Raw genomic sequence first — 8,893 nt, 5'->3', positions numbered from 1 at the left:
CAGCAAAAGATCGGAGGTTTCATATTCAGCATCCCGGCCATCCTAGCAGCATTGGGGGCCGTTGGAAGTTTGGCTGGCGGAAGTGCCGCCATCGCGAAAACCGTCATCGACTCGAAGAAGAACAAAGCGGAATTGGAAGAACAGAAACGTCACAACCTGGCCATGGAGAAGAAAGGGAAGGGCGTGATGAGAAAGTTTAAAAAAAAGAAACAGAAGCACTCACCAACCGAGACATTGAATCTCTAATCGAACCGTTACGAATCAAACACTTCAGAGGAGTTTTCATGTCCGACTCGCTACCTTCAAGCGTTAAAAGAAGAGAATGCGGAGTAGTCAACTTGGACGGTCAAGAAAATCCAGGCACGCATTGGATATGTTACCACAAAAATGATGATAAAGCATTCGTTTTCGATTCTTTCGGAGGTGTTCCACCTACAAATTTAATTCATTATCTGAAGACGAACAAAACCTCTATATACTACAACGACGAACGCATTCAAGATTTCGGAGACGTGAACTGCGGTCATCTCTGCCTCTCCGTGCTCGCGTTTCTCTCTAAAATAAATAACCCTACGATCGAGGATTTCCAGAAAGCATTGTGGAACCTCAAACAGCATCACTAGGATGGGCGTGTTCCATCTCACGAGCGAATCTTCAATCTTGAAACTCACGCTGCACGACGACATCGTCTATCCTAAATCCGTGGCTCTGCGTGCATTCTACAGCATGTACCTCATACCTAACGTCACGCAGCACAACAACAAAATTAGCGTAGGAAGCGAACACATCGTCGTCACACCAGGCCAATACAATCTTTCTACTTTGCAAGCTCAATTACCCAAAGGCACGTATCTTTCTCAAAATTCGGTCACGCACAGAGTGGAAATCCTATCCGCAACGGAGACCGTGGACCTGGGCACCATGGGAGAACTTTTAGGTTTCGAGAACGACACCAAACTCGAGGCTGGCATTAAGCACGTAGCAACCAACATTCCTAAATTCTTGGCCATAGAGACTCTGAACGTACACTGTAACGTGGCGGAAGGCATGATCACGAAATCCTCGGACGGATTACTGGGAAGTCACAAGCAGACGGGAATCATCGCCACGTTCAAACCCAGTTCCGAGTTCATGGAACCGATCATCTACACGCCCTCTTCGCCGATCTATTTTCCAGTATGTCGCAACCGCATAGACGACATAGAGTTGGTGGTGACGAACGAGAAAGGAGACGTGGTGGATTTCGCAGGTGCAACAACTACTGCCATCGTGGAGATCAACGTATAATAAATAACCATACATGTAAAATGGAGCAAATCGAAAGTTACGAATTGCAATCTTTCCCTCCCAACCGTCGCACGTTCGCCAATCTTAACGAGGCAAACAGGGAGATCGAATACGACGTTGACGTAGGCGATGGGTTCATTCATCCTCACAGAGCGGACCTCTACCTTCAATTCGACGTGGTGAAGAAAGAAAGCGGAGACACGTTTCCCGCAGCAGCAAACTTGATACTCGTAGACAACTTCGTGCCTCACCTGTTCTCGCAGGTGGAGGTGAGGAAACACAACACCGTCATCGACAGAATAGATTATCCAGGCATCACGTCGACGGCAGTGGGAACGTTGAAATTATCCAAAACGGACGCAGCGTACTACCAGGCCGGGGGATTCGAAGCCGGGACCAAAATATCGACAACAAGTCACACAGTGCTCTTTCCCATGCGTCTGCTTCCGGGATTCTTCTCCGATTACAAGGAGATCATGTGGAAGGGAGGACTGAGAGTAACGTTTCGAAGAGCGGCCAACGATAACAACGCAATAATGCGATACACCAACTTGAATGCCGACGGCACGCCGATAGCCAACACTTTACCCGAAGCAGCCAAGTGCATCATCCGGAGCATGGAATTGAGAATGCCGGTGGTGGAATACGAGACAAACTATGCCCTCAAGTACAAAGCGGAGATCTTGAAAAGTCCGCAGGTACCGATTCACTTTCACGGTTACCAGTGCGTGCAGAAGATGGCGACGGGAAGTCACATGGAATTCGACGTGACGACGCAGTTCAACAACATACAGTTCGACATGCCAGATTTCGTCGTAGTGCTTTTTCAGACCGGGAGGGACAAGAATCAGGAAAAAGATTCCAGCAAATTCGACGACTGCAAGATCAAGAACGTTTATCTCAAAAATGGACGCAACGAAGTGTTCCCGCGCGAGAATTACAACCTCGACATAACCAAAAACGATTATCTCAAACTTTACGAAGCGTTTTCGGCTTACAAACGCGTGACCGAGGGAAGTGTGGACATGTACTACACGCCCAGCGAGTTCAAAACACGGAGACCCATGACCGTCATCAACACATCTAAGAGAAAGAAGGTTGTGGTCAACGATCGAACCAACATCAAGGTCGTCTGCGAGTTCCACGATGCCTTGCCCGAGGATACCCTATGCAGTGTCATCCTGATTGCAGAGAAGTCCTTCGCCTACGACGTGAAGAATGAGAGGGTCACAGAGCAGTTTTAACAAGTTTTTATCATCTATTTTCTTGCACAATAAGAAATTTTTAGTGCTAGCACAATCAGTTACAATGGCACAATACGAATTTCACTAGTTCAGATCAGTTACAAATGTCAATTTCATTAGTTATAAGTTACAATATCTTTTTTGCACTATAGCACGAGAGACAATCAGAAAATTTGCACAAAAAAAATTTGTTGTTGTTTTTACACGTGAAAATTAACAATAAAATTTCTTTTTTATCGTTTCAGATGCTGTCGAAACATCAAAAACACATACACACACACTAGAAAAAAAAGCATGCAACTTTATTTGTAACACGCACATATTCTCCATCTTCATCAAGAAAATATTATAATAAACATAATTATTTTTATCTATATCTCACAATAAAACTCTATATCCAAAAATATCACAACGTCAAATAACACTAGAGTCGTTAGTACACGTTGCATGCATTACGGAGGTCCTCTGTAGGGTTTCATGGAAGTTTGGGGGGGAAAAAAAAAAACACGTGAAACCCTACAGAGGTGCGGTTATCTAGAGCCGTAGCCGTTAGAACCTTTTTTGGGTTGGGCACCACGCACCCTGGCGGGTTAGGGGCCAGGTATTCTAAAAAACAGCAATTATTATTTTGTTTGTTTGTTTGTTTGCGTCACAATACATACGCGCGCGTGTGTGTGTGTGTGTGTGTGTGTGTGTGTGTGTGTGTGTGTATGTGTGTGTGTGTGTGTGTGTGTGTGTGTGTGTGGGTACATCGTTCCCTCCCCGAGAGAGAGGTTTACGAAGGTCACGATATATATAAACATTTGGGTCCCGGACTTGGAAAATTACGATAAGATGCACTCATCTTTCAAAAGATTAGAGAATGAGAGAATAAGGGATGAGAAGATGGGAGGAGAGGTTTACGAAGATCACGATATATATAAACATTTGGCCCCGTTGATTCCAGCACTCCAACTTCATCTCTAATGTTGACGACAATATTCTAAAAATAGAGAGAATGAGAGAATGAGAGATTGAGAGATTGAGAGATTGAGAGATTGAGAGAATAAGAGGATAAGAGAAGAGGTTTACGTAGGTCACAATATATAAACATTTGGTCCCAAACTTGGAAAATTACGATAAAGTGCACTCATCTTTCAAAAAATAAGAGAATGAGAGAATGAGAGAATGAGAGGAGAGGTTTACGTAGGTCACGATATATAAACATTTGGTCCCAGACTTGGAAAATTACGATAAGGTGCACTCATCTTTCAAAAAATAAGAAAATAAGAGAATAAAAAAATGAGAGAATAAAAAAAGATGAGAGGATTAACAGGAGAATAAAAAGAGAATGAGAGAACAATAAGAAAGATGAGAAAGATGAGGAGGATGAGAGAATGAGAGCTCATCTTTCACTCATCACTGCCTTTTTGCCCCCGTGAAACATCGTCAGCGCACTAAATGAGGCGCGGAACAGGAAGAGAAAGTGAGTTTTTCAACTTTTTGTAGTCGTTTGGTCAAGAAATCAAAGTTGCGGTGGGAGTCACAATTTTTATCTACTTATGTTCACGTAGAGTATGTGTGATTCACTTGGGATGACAATGAACCTTTCATTTGCCCAGATTGGGAACGAGATGTGTAATCCATATTCTTCTGGTAACAAATTGTGACATGTCACTCCCTTGTTTATTTGTTTGTAAACAATGCTATTTTTTGTGCAAATCTCACATATGTCATTATGTAAATAACATTTAAGTTCATTAATATACTTATCTACTTATAAGAACAACATTCTGGCAATTTCTTTAAAATTTCTGTTGCATTTTTTGATGTGAAAGAATAAAATATATAACTGGGCCATATTGAGTACATATGTATCCAATATGACCTAAACGTAACTTTTTAATAAAATCTTCCTTGCACCTATGTTATTATTTGGAATTGGCTCGAAATTTCAGTAAACGTTCAGAAATGTTCCCCTTTTTGAATCTTGCAATTAGTTTTCTCTTCCTGGCTTTGTATACCATTAGAAACAATCGCAAACCTTAGGTAGGCCATATTGGGTTCAGGTACCTTACTTATTATTTTAGGCAGCGGTAACTTCCTATTAATTCTTGTCAGCAATAGTCACGCACCCGATTGAGGCACATAGTGGTTCGGATCCCACTTTAAACTGTAGGTCCAGTCCCGATTAGCTTTCTCTGTGCATAAAATGGACTTAAAATAAACTCAAACAAAAGGAAAACAAAAAAAAATAGCTACTCTTACGTAATGAGAAATAAAGTTTTGGCGCCCTCCAAGGGCGTCGCCCGGGTCTTTAGCCGCCCTGGCTTTTAACGAATATGATATTGCATAACAAATGTTTACATGCTCAAGAGCAAGAAGCCGGTCCCCGTGGCGGAGTGGTCGACCTCCGTGGCGAAGTGGTTAGCAGAGCGCGCTACAACGCCAGGGGTTCTGGGTTCGAGTCCCGGGTAAGGCATGGGTATTTGTGTTCGTCCAGTTGATAAGAAATAAAGAAAATGTAAGAATTGAAAAGTGTAAAAGTGAGAAAAAGAGTGAATGGTGGGGATACCTCCGTGTAGGGGGTATTTCCTTTAAAAAACAAACAAAAAAAAAGAGTTGTTAGCACAACGCGCTACGACGCTAGGGGTCCCGGGTTCAAATCCCGGCTTGGGCGTGGATGTTTGCGAGTGTCCATTCATCAATTTTATCATATCATCACTCATCCCCATCTTCGCAAATTAGCTAAAAGTGGCAATAAAAGCGAAGTAAAATAAATCAAATCAATCAATCAAGAGCAAGAAGCTAATTCATAAAATGCAATGCAGGCACTTTCACAAAACGAAACCGTCTGTGTGTGTTTTAAGATGGATAATGTCTTTAACACTAGTTTTGATTCCTGCGTAAAGCATAAGTACGTTATTGTTTGACCCATCATTCATCCTTGCTGTTGCGATTACGTCCAAAAGTGGAAATGCGATGTATAATAACCAGAGTAAAAATTGTTACAATGAATAATAATTATCTTTAAAATAATTCAATGAAGACCAACATTTATTTTATTTGGTTTGTGTTAATCTTGAAATTAACAGCCGGAGTAACCTCCATTCTAAGTTCAGTAAACTTCATTAAAACAGTAATTAATATACGAACTATGAGGATATCAATAGAACGAGTCCTTAAATGGAATCAGTATTTTTTTCTTTTTTAACTTAGTTAAGGATTTTAAACACAATTCAAATTATTGCTCTAAGCGCATGAGAGGAATGATGAAAAATGAAAATCTCTCTTTAGTAAATGTTTAACAATTGGTTTCATTGGTAAAGATGAAGTCGGGACATTTGGTTTCTTCATAAGGAAGAATAGTTTATATAGATAAATTAGATAAATTATGTTAGTAGATAATCATGTGTTACCTTTTCGGTCTACTTCCGCAGTTGGGCCACGGAAGTTAGTTTCCATGGTTCAAGGAAAAGCGGCCAAATTAAAAACCTCCTGCTTGGCTCTGCGACCCCTCCTTCCCCACGCCGTTTAGAAGAATGTATAGGATGCCTCCTAGCACTACTAAGAAAAGTACAGTGGCCACAGCCTTAAGCATCCATTTTGGGAATTTACACCCTGATTCTGATTGTGTGTACACGCTTCCATCTGAAAATACAAATGCAAAAACAAATCAACCTGAGCATTCAGTACGTCCTCTCCTTGACAATAACACTGTAATTTATAATAAAGACTCTCACGAGTATAGTGAGATAAGAACTGCAAGCATACCCCTCCAATTTAATATCCAGTCCTCCACCAAAATTCCTATGTCAATTTTAGGTTCACTGCTGGAATTGAAGAGTTGAATCTCGACCTCCTCAATTAATTCTCAATCGCCACACAAAAATTCCCACAACAGTCTAAGCGCACCAGTAATTAATACTCAAGACTTGGCTATCTCCCAGCCTAGTGCTCAATTCTCTTACTATAGAGTTGAAAACTTCTCCTACCAAGTGTAATTCCACACCAGAATTCACGTGGCAATTTAAGGTTTAATATGTAATAGCTGGATATTGTTCACCTCAAATAGTAGATACTGTACAGTGTTGCCGAGAGACGACTCTGGTCTATCTCATTGCGTGAAAATTCCATCTCTTCTCGTGTCTAGTCTCGTTAACAATACTAATAATACATAGTAACTGTTATAATTCCCTTGGATATACACAACTTGCTATTTATATACGAGTGATGCTTAAATGACAACGTAGTTCAACTTCCGTCCTCTATTGCTCTATTATTTATTTAATCGCCACACCCCCTCCCCCAAAGCTAAGTGGACGCAACCAGCTTCCACAAATCCGCCTTTGGGCACCCCTGTTCGACATCCCACCGATTATCGACTTTTTTCAGTTCTATGTCCTAAGTTTTCGTTCAGTCGAAAGTTGTTTAAAGTGTTTGTGACATAATACCCACGGAACTTCCTCCTAGTGTAGTTCAAATATTCATAAGACGCAGAACTGTAATCTGAATAAGGAAAATTAATGAACAAATAAATATCAATAGTCGAAGCAAAGTTACCGAATTGAAGAAGTTAAGTGAAAACTGCTCCACTCTCACTCCTAAAAGAGAGCAATAGATGAGGTTTTTTTTTTCACATATTCAATTATCCATAATTTTGGCTTTCTGCCTTTCTTTATTTAACAAAACGCATGACCAGGTATATTAACTTCAATTTTACATGAAACTTTAGAAATTCTAAGAATAGACCATAGTCACTGTCATCAAAGTCCTGAAGATCCTCAATATTGAAATCTTCAACCCACTCAAGCCCTGCATATGGCAGTTTATCCATCATAGCATAGCCATATAGGCTGTTGGCATCCACATAAAGTATATAGCTTGATGGCCGTGCTGGATTATAATCGGGAATATATTTGTTGTTGGCTCTGGCATATCTCTGAGAGCATTGCACCATGCCTCCTCGTATACATTGTTCCATAAACAGATGCATGTCCTGATCCTGGATCAGATCCAATTGCATTTTAGTGTTCAAAAACATGGCAGACCATGCTATGCACTGTAGAAATAGATTGGATCCAGGTTATAATTTTCCATCGATGATTTTCTAAATGCCTGAAGTATATCGGCTAAGAGAGTCACATCAAGTTTCAAGTATGCCTTATGATAATCACCAAGTGTCTGGCATTTTAAGTTGGTCCACATCAACTGGGCATGGTGATAATCATCATCAGCGATTCCGGATGCCCTGAGTTTACTGTAGAACTCTTGTTGTGGTGGCAGAGCACACTTATCAAATTTAGAAATATCAGTAACATAGTCATATGGGTATACACCGTTACGCCTAATTAATTTCAGGTCCTGATTTGGAAACATAACACATGTGATTTTGAATTGGTCATCAGATAATTGATTGGCCAAAGTAGCCAGGCTAGACGACAGATTTCTGTATGAATCAAGAAATCTTAAGTGTATAGGCCTACCATCAAACACTAATTATTTTGCTAATAGCTATATATTTCTCATCATTTTCTGCTAAAATATTTAAATCTACTTGTCAAACCCCTTGTACCTGATCAGATGATGAAAATCATAATTGGATGCCCCGTGACAAAATATCGGGACAAATTTTGGTCTCTGGATGTTAATATTACAGCGATTACACAGGGCCATTTTGAATTTACCATCTGTATGGGAATGGTGATGCACCTTGTTATTTGTATCTGAAAATTCAGAATCACATACAGGGCATTTTTCTGCATTGTTGAAATCTTCAATCTGATCCTCTGTTGAAGGCAACATAGGTTTTGATTTTAATAATACATTAGATGCTATGCGACGGCACTCATTTTCTATTCTATGTGCAAATTCATTTATGGCATCTGGTCCCCATGTATAAATATTCTTTACTAACAACACCATCCTGTACAACCACATAATAAAAACTAGAAGGTTCATGTAGCTGGTATGATGTACTTGAAGATTCATCAGGATCTGGGCTGCATAATGCAAGGAGTTTGAGGTTTGATTCAAAATCACAGACTATATATGCTGGGTGTTCCAACAAGGCTTCAAATTTTTTGAATTTGGCATTTTCATTTGGTTTAGGCATAACCATATGAATAGGTTTATGGTTGCTACAGTATTTCAGATGCTCAACTAACTTGTTTTTAGTAATTTCTGTATTCTGTTCACGAGTACCATTTATTATTTTTTGACCATCAAATACAGTCAAACATCTTCTACACAACTTGAATATTGTATTACATTTGCCTTGTTGTTTTCTGACTAAAGCTTCAAGACTGTGTATCAGAGTGTAATGGTATGTGCCACCCTCTTCAATTAAGAGCAGATCAATCGGGACAGCAAAATCATTATCT

The sequence above is a fragment of the Lepisma saccharinum genome, chromosome 2 (assembly GCF_977018435.1).
Source record: "Lepisma saccharinum chromosome 2, izLepSacc3.1, whole genome shotgun sequence".
Classification (NCBI taxonomy): domain Eukaryota; kingdom Metazoa; phylum Arthropoda; class Insecta; order Zygentoma; family Lepismatidae; genus Lepisma; species Lepisma saccharinum.
The sequence above is the reverse complement of the archived record's forward strand: the minus strand, read 5'-3'. Positions refer to the sequence as shown.